The following is an 18,448-nucleotide window of genomic DNA, read 5'->3' on the forward strand; positions in this document are numbered from 1 at the left end:
ACAATGCACCGTGTAATAAGGCTGCTGCTGTAACAGCTTGGTTTGTTTGTAGATGAACATCACCAGGCTTGCATGGATTCAACAGAGCACTGATCTGAACCCTATCACACATCTGTGGAATGAAATGGAGAATCGAGAAAGGTCAGGATATGTTCGCCCCAAAACATTCCATGACCTCATTACATGCCTACAGGAAGAATAGTTCAAAATTCCCATTGATCACTAGTGTATGCTTGCACAAAGTATGGCTTGTCGGATTACTGCAGTCACTGCAGCAAAAGGAGGTCCTACATTTATTGATACCATTTTCTTTCTTACATCTATGACTTCTTTCCAAGCAGTGTGTGTAGCTCAGGGGAAGTGACTTTTACTTCCTCAGAGCCAAACTGCCCGAAGAAAGGCCCATGTTTAATTCTAAGACTGTCTTCGACCAGTTCCCCAGTTAGTCGATCTCTAACTGGAGAACTGGTCGAACTAGTAAGGATGTTTTTCTTCTCCTAAACTCAATAAAATCGACCATAGAACCCACGTTATTAGAGATAGTATATTGTGTTAGAATTAGGGACTAGGAGATGGCGACACTTGACAGTCGTCTCTTCATTGGATGCCGTTTATAACTGATGATAGTCTTGGTCCAGTTATCTTTGATTGGCTACGGTGGAGATTGAACAGCCCCACGCAGTCTAAAAAGGGTAATAGGGTTAAAATGGCCTCGCCTACTACTATACGAGAATAAAAGGCGTTTGCTGATATATACCAGCTAACACCTTTTATTCCTTTACAGGGAGTAGGCGAGGCCATTTTAGGCTGTTTCAAGGAGGAAACTTTGACGGTACCAGATATCTACTATCAGAAACGGCTAAAGAAAGACTTACAAAGAGTTGTGCTAGTTGAAAAAAAAATTAAAACTATATCTGCGTTTATTCGGGCTTCTAAGATGAAACGTAGAGAATCTATTTACCTACTTTCAGCCAGTTAGGGGTGATAGAACTCCATCTACATTCTTTTGGTATAAAAGCACTTACAAGATTTGTATTTTATTAATTTAATTATGCCCTTCATTACCTCACTAACTTTCTAGATATTATTTTAGTGTGTGTTTAACTGCGTTTCGAATCATATTTATAGTAGTGTGGGGATTTTTTTAATTTTTATTTCGATACCTCACTTGACGTCGGAATATCTTCTTGGAAGTAGGCTAATAAAACCACTTTTTATTCTGTTTCAAGAGTTATTCATGATGTGTTAGGCCCCTTTTCTATGACATAATGAATCCCAACCTTTATTCTAAGGCAGTTTTTCTCAAAATGTGGTACGCGTACCTCCGGGGTTACGAAAAAGGTCGTTAGGGGATATGTGGCAATTTTCGGCTATGCATAACGGGAACAACATAGGCGTTAGCTGATTTTTTTTTTTTTTAAATATTTTTCAACAAACAGTGCAATTAGAGCACTAACTAATGAATCACATCCCCTCGCCAACAGACACAGCTATATAGACCAAGCAAAACCATATGTTGCCGGTGGAACATATGCTTTTGCTTGACACTACCCCCGTCGTTAACGTGTTAAAACTAAGAAATATATAGTGAATGTGTTTCAGATATTATGGAATTCGGTTGAAGGGAATTAACATTTCAACTCAACTGTTGAAATGCTAATTTGTCTTTGGTTCGCGCGATCTTTTGTTAATACCGCACCGATCATATGAAGTTCTTCGCTGTTCTACAGGGTGTTCGGGATAAATTTGACATATTTATAATTAATTATATTTTTCCGTAAGTTACATGTATTAACACACACTTCTCTTCATTTAAAAGTTTGGACCCTTCTTCATTCATATACAAGATGTCAGAAAGGATGGATAGCTGGAACCCACCTGAATCATGGAAGAGAATAACTTGTATCATGATGATTCGTGCCCGCCATCAAAATAAGGATATTACGACTGCTGCCCAATGCTCCCTGAATACAGTAAAAACAATCAGGCATGAACTAGAGACTTGCAATGGTGACTACGAGGATGTAGCAAGAAGAAAGATCCCTAGCAGACGATCTGATTGCGTTCGTACAGCAGAATTCCTCGCAAATCTGCAGGAACAGGTGTTGAAGAACCCTGGCATTGGAATTCGGGCTTTGTTCGTGGAGTTGCTAACTGTAGTCAAGCCCTGGATAACAAGGGTAGCCAATGGTAGGCCGTATGTATGGCAACAGGATTCGGCCCCTTGCCACACCTCTGGGAAAAGTCAAAAATGGTTGTCTGAAAATTTCTACGACTTCACCAGTCCAAATGTTTGGCCTCCAAACTCCTCAGACCTTAACCCCATGGATTATTTTGTATGGGGCGCAGTTGAAAAAGACACCAATCGCACTTCCAGTAATACAAAAGCCCAGTTAATGGATAAAATTAAAACAGTTTTTGCGGCCCTTCCCAGGGAGACTGTAGCATCAGCTTGTTCGAGGTTCCGAAGCAGAATTGAAGCTGTGATCGAGGCTAATGGTGGTTATTTTGAGTAAATCTTGTTGATAGTATTGTAATTAACTCTGCCTGTAATGTTTTTTTGTCAATTCATTAAATTTAATAGATACAAAGAAGATTTTCTTTTTCCTTACGAAACTGTCAAATTTATCCCGAACACCCTGTACGTATCTCAAGTCGTAAATGACTGGTAATTTTTGCTTGAAAAAATGGGAAAGAAGATGACGCTATTTGGGTAGATGACTTTGACGATGCACATAAAGAAACTGTTCTCGATGCCAAAAGTAGTGATAGCGAGTCGGAGCTTCTTGGTAAGTCGCACCATTTTCAGTTTTGTTCTGAAAACTTTAGTTTCCGAAAATTTCCGCACGTATCTCGCAACACGATTTTTTAGCTTTAATTTTGGGAAAAACGTTAGAAACATATTCGAGTAAATACAGTATTTTTTTTTTCGAACTTTCAAATTCTTACGTATGGCTCATTGGTTAAAGATTGGATTTATAAAACCCCCAAGAGAGCAATAAAGCAAATACAAGTAACTATAAGTAACAAGAAAACGTTGATATTGCATCTGGATCAAATGAAATTAATAAGAGTGTGTCGTCTGACATCTCTAGAGAACCAAAATTTAAAAATAAATCATATTTTTTGTTTATAAATTCAAATAAAATATATATTTAATTTTAATTAATATTTTAAATTAATTTATTATTTTTAATTAATTAATTAATTAAAATATCTCAGGATATCTGAGGTTCGAGAAACACTGTTCTAAGGGATTCAGTGCGATCCCTTTCTCACATGCCTTCAGTTTCTGCCCATGTCTTTTCTATTGCTTTTTCATGGATGTTGTTCTGCTAGCTATCATCATTCTTTCAATTTTCTTTGGGCTTTGTTAAATAATGAATGAAGGTAATTTATAAATTATAATACTTCATTCATATTTAATATTTCATAAGCAAGACATTTAAATATTATTTATTGTTTGTCTCTTGCTTATAGTGTGTTATTCATGCAATTATATGAATTCATATAATTCATATAATTGCTTATAGTGTGTTATTCATATACAAATAAACAAAATCCTTGAATTTTGTTTATTATTATTTAATAATATAATCTTAAGTAATGTAATAGTTATAAAAAGGACTCTGTATAAAAATGTCATTCATTTTATTTAATTTATTCCTATAATAATATTGTAGGAAATTATATATATATATATATAATTTGTGTATATATGTGTTTGTGTGTGTGTGTGTGTGTGTGTGTAAGTTTAATGTGCCTAATGTGAACTATGATATTTTTTATTTAACATTACTGAAAGAGAAAGCAATTTTATGTAAATCTTCTGATTGAATTTGATTGGTTGTTGTCAAGGAAACGGAGTTAATTTTAGATAGCGCGTGCGTAGAGCGTGAGCTATGGTATTCGAAGGGAGAAGGAGTTGATATGAGCTGAACTGGTTAGAACCGGATTTTGGCGGGAAGAATGAAGGTATTTTATTGGAAAACGAAAGTAAACAGGGGAGAAGCATTCAGGAGAGCACGGAGTGAAGTAAGGGGTGGCAGTAAAGGGAATTGGAAATGCCATAAAAAATTAAGAAGGGACCGGGAAATTAATAGGCAATTTAGGAATATTTCTGCGGAATTCTAAAATTACGTCGAATTCCAATTGTTTTGAGGAAGAATAGTGCAAAGCCCGAAATTAATGCATAGAAGAAAATAAGGAATAAGTAGATTACCTGAAACGAGTGCGTCAAGACTTGTGAAGCTCTATATAGCGAAGATTCCTTTTTAATAGTGTTACTTCAAAGTGATAGTTAACTTCAATTTTAAGTGTGCCTATCGTGAATCCAATGTGCAAAAGATGTAACCAGGTAATAGCAGTCCATTTTTTTATATTTCAGCGTGATGAAATAAGAGTTAGCTCCGCCCGATATATCTTAACATTAACTGTGGCGTTCTACTAAAATAGCCGAAGTATGGAGCTTTAAAGTATTTCCCCCTTGAAGTGATAACTGCCTCATAATTGAATTAAGTGTTTGTTGACTAAGAGAGAATTCTACTTTAAGAATATTTACTGTAAGATTCTGTAACATTGAACTGTGTGAACCATTTTTAATTATTCGGAAGAATGTAAAATTGACAGCTGGATGTCTGATGCCTAATGTTTTATGTTTGTTATGAGTATTTGAACTAAGTTTATTTGCATTATCTTGTTTTCAAAGTTATACTTAATGTACATGTTATGTAACCCTGCATTAAATGTTTTGTTTTATTGATTCCAATTTGGTGTTTGCCTGATTCTCTTTCATTGCACCGCTCATAAAGTTTATCGGACCTTGCGGAAGCCTTAAATAATGATATTCACCTCGGCCTGTATAAAGTGAGATTGCAAGGGTTAGTTGATGATTGATTCCTCTATATTTTATAGGCTAGTCTGAATATAGGGTGGCGCAGGATAATATAAATTTCTCTATATTTGGATTAGTAATCAACCAACAATTAATTAAGATAATAAAAAATATAATTTAAATAAGAACTACGTTCTAACAAGATGACGGATTCAGAGCCAGGATGTACGACACAACAGGCTTTTAATAATACGCACAGATTCTGGTCAACGCACATTTACTGTAAAGCTTATTTTAATAAATTTTCATATCACTGACTAAATTCCTGCAATCTACAGAACAATCATTCACATTAATTTTGACAACAGTGCAGTTTTCGCAATAGATTGCCATGGTTAAAGTTTGTGGATGTGCAACTGCATTGTTCATAGAATTCGAGTTTACCAGACTCCGTAATCCTGGTGTGATCTTTCTGCTATCAGAGTGATGTTTCTAGCCCACCTTTCTGAGCACTCTCTGTTCCCTTAGTCTTATTTTTTGGTCGTATTATTGGGAGATACCATGTGCATGATTAGCGGGATCCTGAAATCCATCTCTCTGCCATGGCTACCGGTGCTTTCCAATATAGCCCCACCAAATATACAAAGCGGCAGGCTTCACTAAAAGAACTGGAGAAAATCACAAATAAACTCCCTACTTCCTCTCCACTCAACCCTTATAAATTCCCCTTAGAATTCCGCTGAAGTCAAGGCACACATTTTGGGACATAACCAGAGCCTTTCTAGTCCAGCACCTTCAACTCACATGTGGAACCAACAATGGCTCTGTTGTGAAAGATGTACTGCCGTCGCCAGCCTGGCTTCATCCTTCCTAGAAGGTTATCGACAGAATCAAGGTGAATCAAGACAGATGCGGCTACCTTTTACGAGTACATAGATGGAATATGGCAAATAGCCCTTACTGTGACTGCACCCATATTCTACAGACTATCAAACACATCATCATTGACTCCCCCCCCTTCGCCAAGAAATAAGACTAAGGGAACAGAGGATGCTCAGAAAGGTGGGCTAGAAACATCGTCACTCTGATAGCAAAAAGATCACATCAGGTTTACGGAGTCTGGAGTAGTTGTTAAGGACGCAAATAGGTGTTTAACTCGAATTCTATGAACAATCCAGTTGCACATCCACAAACCTTAACCATGGCAAACTATTGCGAAAACTGTACTGTTGTCAAAATTAATGTGAATGATTGTTCTGTAGATTGCAGGAAGTTAGTCAGTGATATGAAGCAAGGAATAACGCTACGTCATTGGATGGACAAGGCAAGGTGTCGATGATGCCTAAAAATGTTTAATGCCTACATATATAATTTCAACTGTGAAGCTTGGTGCGGAGGTGTAATGGTCTGGAGCTATTTCTCCTGGTATGACGTAGAGCCGTTGCACTTTCATATATCCATGGAGCGTGGGAAACCTTCCACGCTCTATTGATGTAAACATTACCTGTTATAGATCACTAACGCGTAATGACTAGTATTAAATGAGACAGTTATCTAGACTCATATGCACTTTTTTCTCCTAACGGAAACGCAGATTTATCATCAACAAAGCAGACAAACTGACGGTTAACAGAAATAATATATTGGCCTGAGAGATTAATTGCTTCATCTGTAATTACAATCAAAGCAATACGTTATCGGTGCAAATGACTGTAACGTGATATTAGGCAGGTGATCATCAGTCGATATTGTGTTAGTGTATATCAGTTTGGTCAGACAAATGACGAACACATTTGTATCTTGATTTACAAGCTCAACAGCATTCTGTGAGATCATCATCCAGAAAGGAGAAGAATGTTCTAGATGTGGGTAGATTGGAAACCCAACAGAATCTTTAGCGTGGAGAAAGTGCCATAAGCGATAGCCTTCTTAACAGGGGAGTTATTTTTTTATTTTTATGGCGCAAAGTCATCAAGGGTCATACTGCGCGAGGATACAGGTTACAGCGGTACATATGGTAGACGGTTAGTAGGACAATCACAAACATCCATGGCCCTGGCGGGATTCGAACCCGCAGTCTCTTGGCTGGAGAGCAATAATTTCAATTCAATAGCTCATATAATTAGCGTGAATGAAGCCTCCGTAGCTCAGTCGGTACAGACGAAGCCCTTTGGTCGGAAAGACCTCGATTCTCGTTCATGACGTGAGTAGCCTTTATCTGGTCTCTTTCGACTAAAGGCGAGTTAACCGGTTTCATACGTAGGTAAGGTTTTTTCACCCAGAAGCTCGGATTTTTCGTCCCTCAAAACAGGCCCAGTAAACACATACGAATTTACAGTCATCTTAATCCCTCATTAGGCTCAACCCGTCCTAAAGGACGGGAGAGGAAAAGAAGGAATAATAAATGATGTTTTCATCCACTTTTCATCATATACTTTTTTGGGAGAAAAGCCACAGGGCTCAGTTTTACTAGCATAATTTACGTATTGTCAATTAACTTGGAAATTATCTGAAGATATTAGTTTGGAATTTAGTTACATATAGGGGCGGTTCGTGCATAAGCACCTAAGGAACCGCAGCAGCCTAAATTTTTCTCGATATATAAATATATTTATTAATTTATTTCTATTTGCTTGTAATATTTAATTTTATCATCAACAATCCTATACAATTCCCTTATTTTGTATAAAAAATAATAAAAATCCATCTTGTAGCACTTAGGAGGGCGAAGGACGCTAGCAGCACTGTGATTACCACAGTCTCATATTGATACGCGCGCAAGCATACGCACGTCATAGTGAGATGCGAGCTACTGTATACCCACAGATGCGAGACCCTTCGACACTTCTGCGCATGTCAGAAGAATGAGAATCCATTCGGATATTAGGATAATCAATGCGTTTCGTGGGATGAGTGTTTATTATTATACGTCGGAAAGTTAGCTTTTCTTTTATTAAAATTGTAGTTCTTAAAGTGGTAACTATTTTACTTGTACAACAGTTAGAAAATTTACGTAAAACGCACGTGATTTCGCGTGTTGGTGACCAATTCGTACATCCTTTATTTCTTTCTCCCCTTCAGCATAAACTGACTATTCTTGGCAATCTGCTAGACCGGGTTCTATGAAGTGTGGATGTACAATATTAGCGTAATGCGGCATTGTCCGTCGCGCAGTTCCACTGTTGTTTACATGCAGTTTGCGCCAGTAGTAGAGTGGTCGTAGTACTTATCGTGTTTACTCCGTCTTACTTATTTTATTTATTTTTTATTTACTTATTTAACAAGGATAAATTAGCTAATTTTAATAAATTGCCTACAGAAGAAATAAAATTGACCACTGAAGCATATCCCATGATCAACAAAGGAAAACTTGAAACTGAACTTCGAGTATTCTACAGTAGACCCGACATGCATGATTATTGTAAATTAATTGACTTGTTAAAATTTATAACAGAAAATAATTTAGATTGTGTTCTTACTGAAATTACTGTATTGATAAAAATTCTCTTGACAATTCCTATGACTACAACAGAGCCTGAACGCTGTTTTTCAACATTAAAGAGAATAAAAACATTTTTGAGGAGCACTATGAATCAGGATAGGTTAAATGCACTTGCGATGATTTCAACGGAGAATCTTCGACAGTCACACAAACACCAAGGAAAAAGTTATTAACTTTTTCGCTCGAAACAAAGCAAGAAGAAAGGGTTTTATTTTTAAGTAATTTTGAATTATACTAACCTGTATAATTTAATCGATAATAAACAATATTTTTCATGAAACAAAACAAGAATATATTTTATATTTAAGTGATTTTGAATTATACCAAACTGTATAATTTTATCGATAATAAACAAGATTTTTTCATGTTTATTTATTTTTTTTTTAATTTTTACCATAATTTTCGTATTTTGTCCATACACGTATACACTGTACTTACAGTATGTATGTGTATTTCGAAAGTTGCAGCACCCCCACGATTTCAAGCCACGAGCCGCCACTGGTTACATATTATCTTGGAGATAATATGTAACCAGTGGCGGCTCGTGGTTACATATGCAAGGAAAATTATGCTTTTCTAATAGGGTCCAAGATTTTCAGGAAGTTTTGAACATTTACTGCAGATCTGCAGATGTTGCAATAGCCGTCTTTACTTAGTAATGGTTGTTCGGAAGAAAAGATTTTTTTTATTTTTTTTTATTTTTGATATTCATGTCAAAAGTTACAAGTTGCGGTTAGTTCAAGAAGAAAAATCCGATACAGAAATAACATTATTGAAGATGAGTGCAAGTGAAAAGAATTCGATTTTTTGTGTGTTAGATAGAAGGCATTGGATATTTGTAAGCAGTGACGCTAACAAGGTTATCCTTGTTAAACTACAAAACCGGTTGAAGAATGACTAAACGTCATCTTTAAGAGGTTGTCATGTAAGCACATATTTCTTTTTATCTGAAAATATAAAATCCATTAAAATTTTACTCGAAATATGTAACATAGAATAACTGAAAAGGAGGACGACAAGTCATTTTTATAATTCATCAAATTTAAAAAAAAATAAAAAACGCCATGTTTTTGAGTATGGCGCAGTTCAAAATCTTCGAGACTTTGGAGGTTTATAAATATGTTGATCCGTGTTTGGTTACAAACTCTGGCTAAAGTAATGATCTGTATTAACGTAACTTTTTGCCGCATAGCATGTTGCCAATATTTTTCATATTTCTCCTTGTACGCTTCTATCATTTCGTAATATTTCATTAGCAATCCCGAAGGTATTGAAAATGCAAATAAACACATTGACACACTTATGACTAGTTTCTGATGTGTTTAGCATATATTTTCTCAGTGTTTTTTTTTTTTTTTTGGCATTTCATTGGAATGCATTTCAAGGTGTGTGGATCTGCGTGTGTTAATTACAAAGTAGCTATGTAATAAATACAAGCCAAGATCACTTTAGCGATTGTCGCTTTTAATGAGTAAACACAGAATCCTACATACAGAATCAAATCATTGTCTATACTCATAATTTATAACGGAAGTGATTTGAATGTGGTTTATGCCAGATGGAATACTGCAACCCGAGCTCTTGTCCAGTCTTGGGAATTCAGGAACTTGGGATGCTGAAAAGTATATTTGGAGAAAATGGGGAAAAAATCTGCCGGAAAGAGAAAAAAAATGGAAAGGAATTATACAATAAGGTATTCAAAACATTCTAAAAACACATTTTAATGATATCACAATATCAGAATGCATACAAAATAACACATTCGGTGCAAAAATTAAAATACATAAAATATTAAGTAACTATTCAAGAATATTTATTTGATTACTATCGCATTTAATAATAGACTGCTGCGATATTTCCATTCAATCAACTGGTGGCTGTATCAACAATTCGCTTACCTTACTGTCTTCTACAGCTAGAAATATTCTCTAATTGAATGGGGTATGGCAAGTGATGGACTAAGATTTATAATTGGCTTTTGTGTTCGTTTATACGACGAAACTCTATTTGATATGTAAATTTCATGACTCGATAAACGCATACTTAAGATTAATTTTTATCGGGTAGCCAAGTACATCGAATAAAGCTTTCTACTCTAATATACAGATTAGCATATGTTTGTTTATTATAATCTTCCACATCCACAAATCAGCGTGTAAATCCCGATTGCTGGGTACCTTCACATACGCGGGAGAGTTGGGTCTACTTGTCCACTGACTATCCAGTCCGTGAGGACTCATTTGAATAACTAATTGTCAAATCCTTTCCTTGCCATGTTGTAGTGCGAATCACAACAAAAACGCAATTTGATTCCACAGTATTATTTCACAGTATATGTGCAGTATTCAACTGCACATATCGGACATTGAATTAGAAATCTTTATGCAGATATACGCAAAAGTCACGCGGCGTATATGCATAATACTTCGTCAAGTGCGTCACTACGTGTGTTTTAGGCAACTATTTAAGAAAGTTGCTGGTCTGTAAGCGTTAATAGTGTTTATCCTCAATGGGAAAAACAAAGGATCTTTCGAAGTTCGCTAAAGGGCTTATTGCCGGTGCCCGTCGCAGGCTCCAGCCACATCAGAGCTGACTGGTTTCTCAAAAAAAGAAACGAGTGGGGATGGAACTCTAGAAGAATAGATGGAGAATATGTAAATGATTAAAACATATTAGAAGGATTCTAACATGTTTTAATACTATTAAAACATGTTAGTATTAACATCTTAATAGTATTAAGACCAAATATAAATTTAAAAAAAAACTTCGTTTAGGATTACAATGAAGTAGGAATGAAGATGAAAAAATATTCGGTACTCCATTAACGTGAAGGCATGAAAACTTAAACATTGTCATAATACAATGCATTCTTTACAAAATCGAAGATGCAATCAAGACATTGCGAGAAGAATAAAGCAGCATGGGGTAACTTAGAATCCCACTGACGAAAGATGGCAAACTTATAACACGTTAATACTTCGTGTGATTTAAAAGAGCCCATTTTAGGGCCTATTCTGGACAGATGAGCTATCCACGAAATGCAAACAATTCTTACGTGGTATTTTTTTTTTTTGAAGTTTTAACGCATACATCTGAAACCTGAATTTTTATAAACAAAGATAAAAGTACAACATTAAACGATGAATATGAGTGCTGAGTAATACAGGAAGAGATATAATAAGAAATAATCGCATAATAAAATCCATAAATGTTGAAGCCATCAACAGGATAACACAATTGTGGTCTATTAGCATACCTAACCTACTGCAATATCCTGCAAGAGAAGGGAAGAGTGCTCATGGGCATAGTAGTCGAATGTAAGCGCTTGGACCCTATGAGAATCATGAAAGGTCTACCGAAAGCTTGATGCAAATGGAAGGGACAACAATCGTATAGATATCCCTGGGATAATAGGATCAACAAAGAAGAGATTTGGTTTGATCGTATGAAGATGGCGAAAGATGAGATGAAGATGAGGAGAGGCTGCACTATGCATTCGAATGACAACAATGCATACATTTCTAGAATAAAAATACTATCAACTAAATTAGTTGATAAACTAAACTAACTACACTATAAAGTAAATAATCTAAATTTACTAATTATCAACTAAATTAGTGTTGAAACCTTTGCATTATGAGTAGGATTATAAAGAAAGACTACAAGAACAATTTAATACATACATACTCCAAGCTCCAAAATTTTATTTTGTTTATAATCGTCGAGGAGATGTAACGGGCTACTCCATTTTGGACGGAAGGGACTCGACCTCCTCTGAGTAGCCCATTACTTTTGCCTTTCTTAGGTCCTGTTTATTACTGTTTCTGATGGCAAAATAATTAACTTGATTTTACTTTATGCGCGCGAAATTTCTGTTTAACCTTCATTTGGAAATATTTCTGAAAGCTGGTTAAATCTACTTTGTTGTAAATTTTTTAGTAGCTACCAAACGCTAATTTAACCAGGTTGAAAATAATATTCCATATTATTATTCTATTTGGCATATTATTTTCAACTGGATCCCGCCATTTTCTGTGGCTGCGAAAAGCTAAAAATGTAAATAACACGTAAATACTAATTTAATTTTGACCACTGCAGAAAAAGAACGAAGACAGGTATATGGAGATTGCGCTGCATTGAGGTTTATGGAAAGAATGCTCGCCTCATAGAAATGATAAAAGAATAAGCGGTATGTAAGCATTGCTCACTTGAGAGCGAAGAGTCCTCATGAATGTCCTCTAACTTCCATAGGATCGTGGCTTAATCTTTAAGAGGCAGAAGGATGAAGGAATGACAATTTGAATCCTTACATTTGCAATAACCACATTTTAGATGACACTGCGGTCGTCACCATTTTTTTTTGGAATCTAATATAAGTGCGCAAATGCTCTGTCGCAATATTTTAAAAAGCTAATTACGAAGCTACATAGATGTTGGTAGTGGCTGTATTAGTGTTTCATAATTAGCTTTTTAAAATATTGCGACAGAGCATTTCACTGCAGATATCTACTAGACTCACAACTGAGCTATAACCGAGACCACTATAAATATATTAACAAAAATGTCACCTGGTCTGCTACCAGGTGTCAGGTTTAATTTAAAACTTGAAATAATATAAGTCACTGTCTTACGAATATTATTCCAAACAATAATATCGTAAGGTGGTGACTATTATAAAAAGAATTACGGACTCGAACAGCTGTACTATATTCATCAACAATTCCTCACAGATCGCTCTTCAATCGCAGCTGTTTAATACAAATAGCTAATAACCAGATTAAATTCTTATTAACTCATATTAAATGATAAAAAGCGTGCAAACGTTTTTGCAATACAGATTCTTAATACTTCGCTGACAAGTAAAATCTTGTCATAGGCATGCTCTTCGCCATGATAATCACTAACATAGGAAATTGTAATCTTTGCATAAGTATACAAATTTTCATAATGAACTGAGAAGAGAGAAATGGGAAGAAAATAGAACCCTTTATTTCTTTTTTGATGGCAAATATGATCTGCGTAATCAGCAAACTCATCAGGAAGATCTAAAGACCTTTCATTAAAACAACAAATATTAAAATCCACATGGAAGCCCACCACATCTGCATTTTAACTGTCATTCAAATGTACTAACTAGAATGATTGAGATTTTAAAGCACTATTTAACGTCGATCTTCACGCTATACTCCGAGGCAGTTTTATCAAACTTTTCCTGTTCTGTTGCGATTGCTTTTCTTAAAAAAAAAAAAAAAAAGCCACAAAACATTCCTTAACAGGAAGAATCGTTGTGATTTTATATAAGAATCTCCAACAAATTTATGAAAGTTTTGCTACGGGCATAAATAAGACATTGGAGTACGAAGCGAAGCAACGACACGTCGCACGTAAATAGACTACTTATTTTTGCGAAAGGTCGCCCGTTAGGTTTACAAAACGGAAGCGAAAGTATCGAAATGACCTATTAAACAAGACAGATGCGAGAATTATGCGGCAGTAAAGCATATCTGTTACGATAACAAAATAACAGTTTTCAACCGCAAATCTCGTATACAAGTTGTACACGCACGCACGCACGGAATCTTAAAGCATGCAGATATGCACAACGTAACCTTGCCTTTCTCATATTTAAAGAATTGACTTCTAATGACGACATGTTCTACAGAGGAGCGACTCTTTCCATTATTTATCGACGATGACGTCGAAGTATTCTCCCCAGACTGTAACACCAAAAGGAATATTTTTCATCACTGGCGAGCTATCGAGAGAAGGAATGAATTCTTGTCTGTCGGCAGGAAGCAGTCAAGACATCTTCAAGATATATTGGCGACGGTTGTCGTGGGAAGATAACAAGCTAGGAGAAGTTCGTCTTAGAAGCTGACATTCGCTCGTGTGGAAACTGGTCGTTATTATATCTCCCCCCCCCCGCCCCTCATTCCATCCCCATCGATTGCTGTAACTTTTAAATGCGCAAAGTTCCAGTAATATTCGGTCCAGAGGGACAAAAAATGAAATTTAAATCAAGAAATCGCGGCCAGTGAATTCAGTAGGAGTCGTTTCAGAATTGAACATGGGAGGACGTTAGTTTTTATGCACTTATTGGAATCAGCTGTGCAGAAACTAAATCTTTGCGTATGGAAAAATAGAAATAGAAGGCAAGTAAAAAAAATCGAAAGCTATTCCGGGACCTCCATCATCTTCTGCGTTATAAATCACGTGATGATGATGATGATGATGGTAAAAGGCAACTTCCATTAACATCGTTCTACGTTGCATTTTTTAGACGAAGAATCGATTTATTGAAGTCGACTTTAGCGGAACGTTACGTGCATTTTAGAGACGATCTAGAGGTCGAGCAATGCAAAGTGCATGCACAATACTTAATGGCGTTTCTTAGTGGATTTCTGATTGCCATTTCGTTCCCCGGCTAGGAATTATTTGGTAAAGTAAGTTGGTAAAATGTGGTGAAAGGTTGTTACTTTTCAGTAGAAGCGCATTACAAGCCAAACACGAGAGGGAGTGCGAGTTTGGATAGAAGCATGAAAGGATATTTTTACATTTACATTTCTATAAACTCATGTTATATTCAGCTTTCTTTTTTAGTTTGCATCCATACAATGCTGTCACTGCATCGGTTGTTTTCTTCAGGAATCGAGTTTAACTATCAAATAAAAGAAAAGTTGTCCTTCTTTAGAAAACAGAGGTATAAAGTGGATGTCATAATGATAAGCATTAAGGTTCTGTAAACAAATGTCGAATGTACAGCAGAATCAATGGGAGTTAAGTTCAAAGTTGCACTCCCAATGAAGGGCTCCGAAATTTCGGATGCGCATATAATAATGAAATAAAACTCACTTCCTAAAGTCTTGAGTTAAATCAATTTTTCTTTTACTTCGCATTTCAGCTGGAAATACGTGGGTTCAAATCTCCTTTATAAGGGTTTTTTTAAATGAAGGTGAGTTAGCTAGCCTCATATGCAATGGCAGATTAGGAAACAGCTTTTCATCCCACAAAATAAATCGACAGGAGGACATACATACAATTGACAGACCATTCGCTTTGACAATAATGATATGGTAAATCCGTATTAACAGTATTTCCAAAAGCATGCGCAAATTTAAGCACTGAGAACATTCCCCCATTTCGAATACGAATCTATCTGGGTGACTGCACATCTAATATAGCCAGGGAGTTTGTAAATGAAGAAGCCAAGGTGTAAGACATGAGCAAATGTTCCTGTCTTACACCTTCGATACCAAGTGTACGGGCAAGCTAAATGAAGGACTCGTTCAAAGCAAATGCTATCATAATGAGATATCTCCTCTGTTCTAGGATGGTGACGATCACCAGCGCACTGTCCCCGATATCGCTGATCAGTAACATAGTGTGGAACAGTACCAATAGTGCATTCGGATAGAAATGGGTCTCTTTACTACAGAGGATGTTGCATTAATCCAATGGTAATTTTATGTAAGTCCTACACACGAAGGGTTGCAAACGTATACATTAGTATTAATACTACGGGCGAAGTAAAGATTAGATGAATCGGAAACACTGATCTAGAGACAAAACAGAATTTTCAAAGCCACTTCGCACTTCCAATAAGTAGGATAGTGGTCTCACACGAGTTAATGAAATTCATCTGCTATTTAAAGGCATTAACAAATCCATGACTAAGATGGAATTCGAGCCTAAACCTGTTGGTTGGGTAGTGGATGCGTTATATACTCAGTCGATCTTTCCGCTTCTGGGTGTGACTAATTTACTTTCATTCCAAATGTTTTTATAAACGTTTTTCGCGTACGAAACGAAATTGGAACTCAACCAAAGAGTATTATCGTTTGAGACTCATCTATACAGGTTCGATGAAAGCAGTTTCTACTGTGTCAGCAGCTTGCATTTGGACACTAGGAGAGTGGAGAAAAGTGTGCAAGTCCGACGGATTGTATACGAGTTACTGGACTACGAAACGAAATTGGAACTCAACCAAAGAGTATTATCATTTGAGCCTCATCTATACAGGTTCAATGAAAGCAGTTGCTACCGTGTCAGCAGCTTGGCATTTGGATACTAGAAGAGTGGGGAAAAGTGTGCAAGTCCGACGAATTGTATACGAGTTACTGGACTTCTTCTGAATAGTTTTCGCTATTCAAGCTGAGAAAGGAATGAATTAAAATCCCACTTGGGTACTAACTAAAGTGGTGTTACCTACTGGCAACTTGTAGCAGTCTACGCGCTCTCTGCCAAGTTGCATTTGCTCCCAGAAGGAAGATGAGTCATTAGTAACTCTAATGAGCTCATGTCACCGGTGCTGTGATGTCAGGAATTGGTCAACGAACGCACGAATGACTTCCGTGTTGAATGACCAGAGAATTCACTGGATCTAAACACAATCGAACACTTGCGAAATGTGAAACGTATAGACTGTACGTTCTTCCTTTCCTAGACTTTCGTATGGCTAGCAAACACAACGACTACAGGTTCACTAATATCATTACACATCTAATGAAAGCAGTCCCATAGCAGATGAAGGACAGTATCAATATATCAATACGAAAAGCGACCACGATATATTAGGCAGTTATTCATAATGAATATTATGTCATCGTCTGTTGTGCTACTATTCTGCATTTAAATTTGTTAAGTGTTTGTGCTCATCTCTCTATTACTAAATTTTGGAAAATAGATTATGAACAAATGTATCCACACAGTTAAAGTAGCATTTGAAAATAACTTTGATGCAGTGAATATAAAAGAAATAAAATATCGAACCAAGAAGAGAATTAATACACAAAGAATTACTTGATAAAGGAGGAGTATGAAAGTGTTTCTTCGGGTTGATCTGTGATAAATCAGAAGAGACAACAAATGCAAGCCTTATAAATCAAAGTCCGATTTAAAAATCAAACTCTACTAAATAGAAATAATGAATGCAAATGGATACCTCGTTAAAATTGTCTAATTTCTAAATGTCAGAAATAACAGTGAGCATAAATAAAAGAACGAAGCAATTTTATCGTAATTAAGCGCGTAACTTAAATTAAATGATCGTGTAATCAGTAAATATCGCATTGCTAATATCTGAATGACGTATGAAATGAACTTTGATTTTCAGAACTTCCACTTCGTTTTATAGTATTTGGTAGTCTAGTAAAATTACACTATTGCAACCAGACTCCAGACTATCTGCTTGAGAAACAAGTAGTTATCAAACTGTACTGTTTAATTATTAATCTAAAATTTCAGAAGAGAATATTTTCAATTTCCGATGACATAATTATAAGAAATGGGTGTACCTAGCTATCCGGCCTAGAATGAGTATAAATGAATTGTTACGAAATTATTATGAAATTGAACTTTAATGAACGAATCAGCAAAGAAGCGAAGGATTTTCTTCATCATAAGAACTAAAAGAGCAAAGGTTGTGGGTTTTTCATTCCACAACAGAACAACACATGTAGCTTGGAAAACATACACGGGTAGAAACACCACATACGCGAGTAGAAACACCACAAAGTATGGCATTGTGGACAATGCCATACTTTGTGGTGTTTCTACTCGCGTAGGATTTCTATAGTCATCGTAGCGAAGGAGGTCCGACATCTTATTAAAGTGGGCGCCATGACATCACAAGTTAATTCGATCAAAACTGCAGTTCCTTTTGATAAATACACTTCACTTCACGTCTTATAATCTTTCGGTGAACTGTTCATTCGATAATTTGTAGTTTCGATGAATTGTGGGTTTTCGAAGAATTGCTATTCGATAAATTGTTTTCGATTCATCGCTTTCTCGAGAAACTGCCTTTCGATTAATTGCTTGTTTTCGATTAACTGTTTTGTGGATAAACTGCCTTTCGATACATTGTCGTTCATTAAATTGTCTTTGTATAAATTGTTTTCGGTGAACTTTCTGGAGTTGTTTCTTCCCTAATTCCAAAAAAAGTGACATAAGATTACTTACTTTCGTATCTGAATAACATTGAAACATTTAAGCATGCGTTAGAATTAAGAGGTTTTAGAATTAATGAAAAATGTGCTAAGACACAAGGGGAGCGTTTATCTAGTTTTGTGGAAAACTTCCAGTTTCCAAGAGAAAAAATGGCAATAGGAAAT

The sequence above is a fragment of the Typopeltis vanoorti genome, chromosome 13 (genome assembly GCF_054136105.1).
Source record: "Typopeltis vanoorti isolate ZY-2024b chromosome 13, IOZ_Tvanoo_1.0, whole genome shotgun sequence".
Classification (NCBI taxonomy): domain Eukaryota; kingdom Metazoa; phylum Arthropoda; class Arachnida; order Uropygi; family Thelyphonidae; genus Typopeltis; species Typopeltis vanoorti.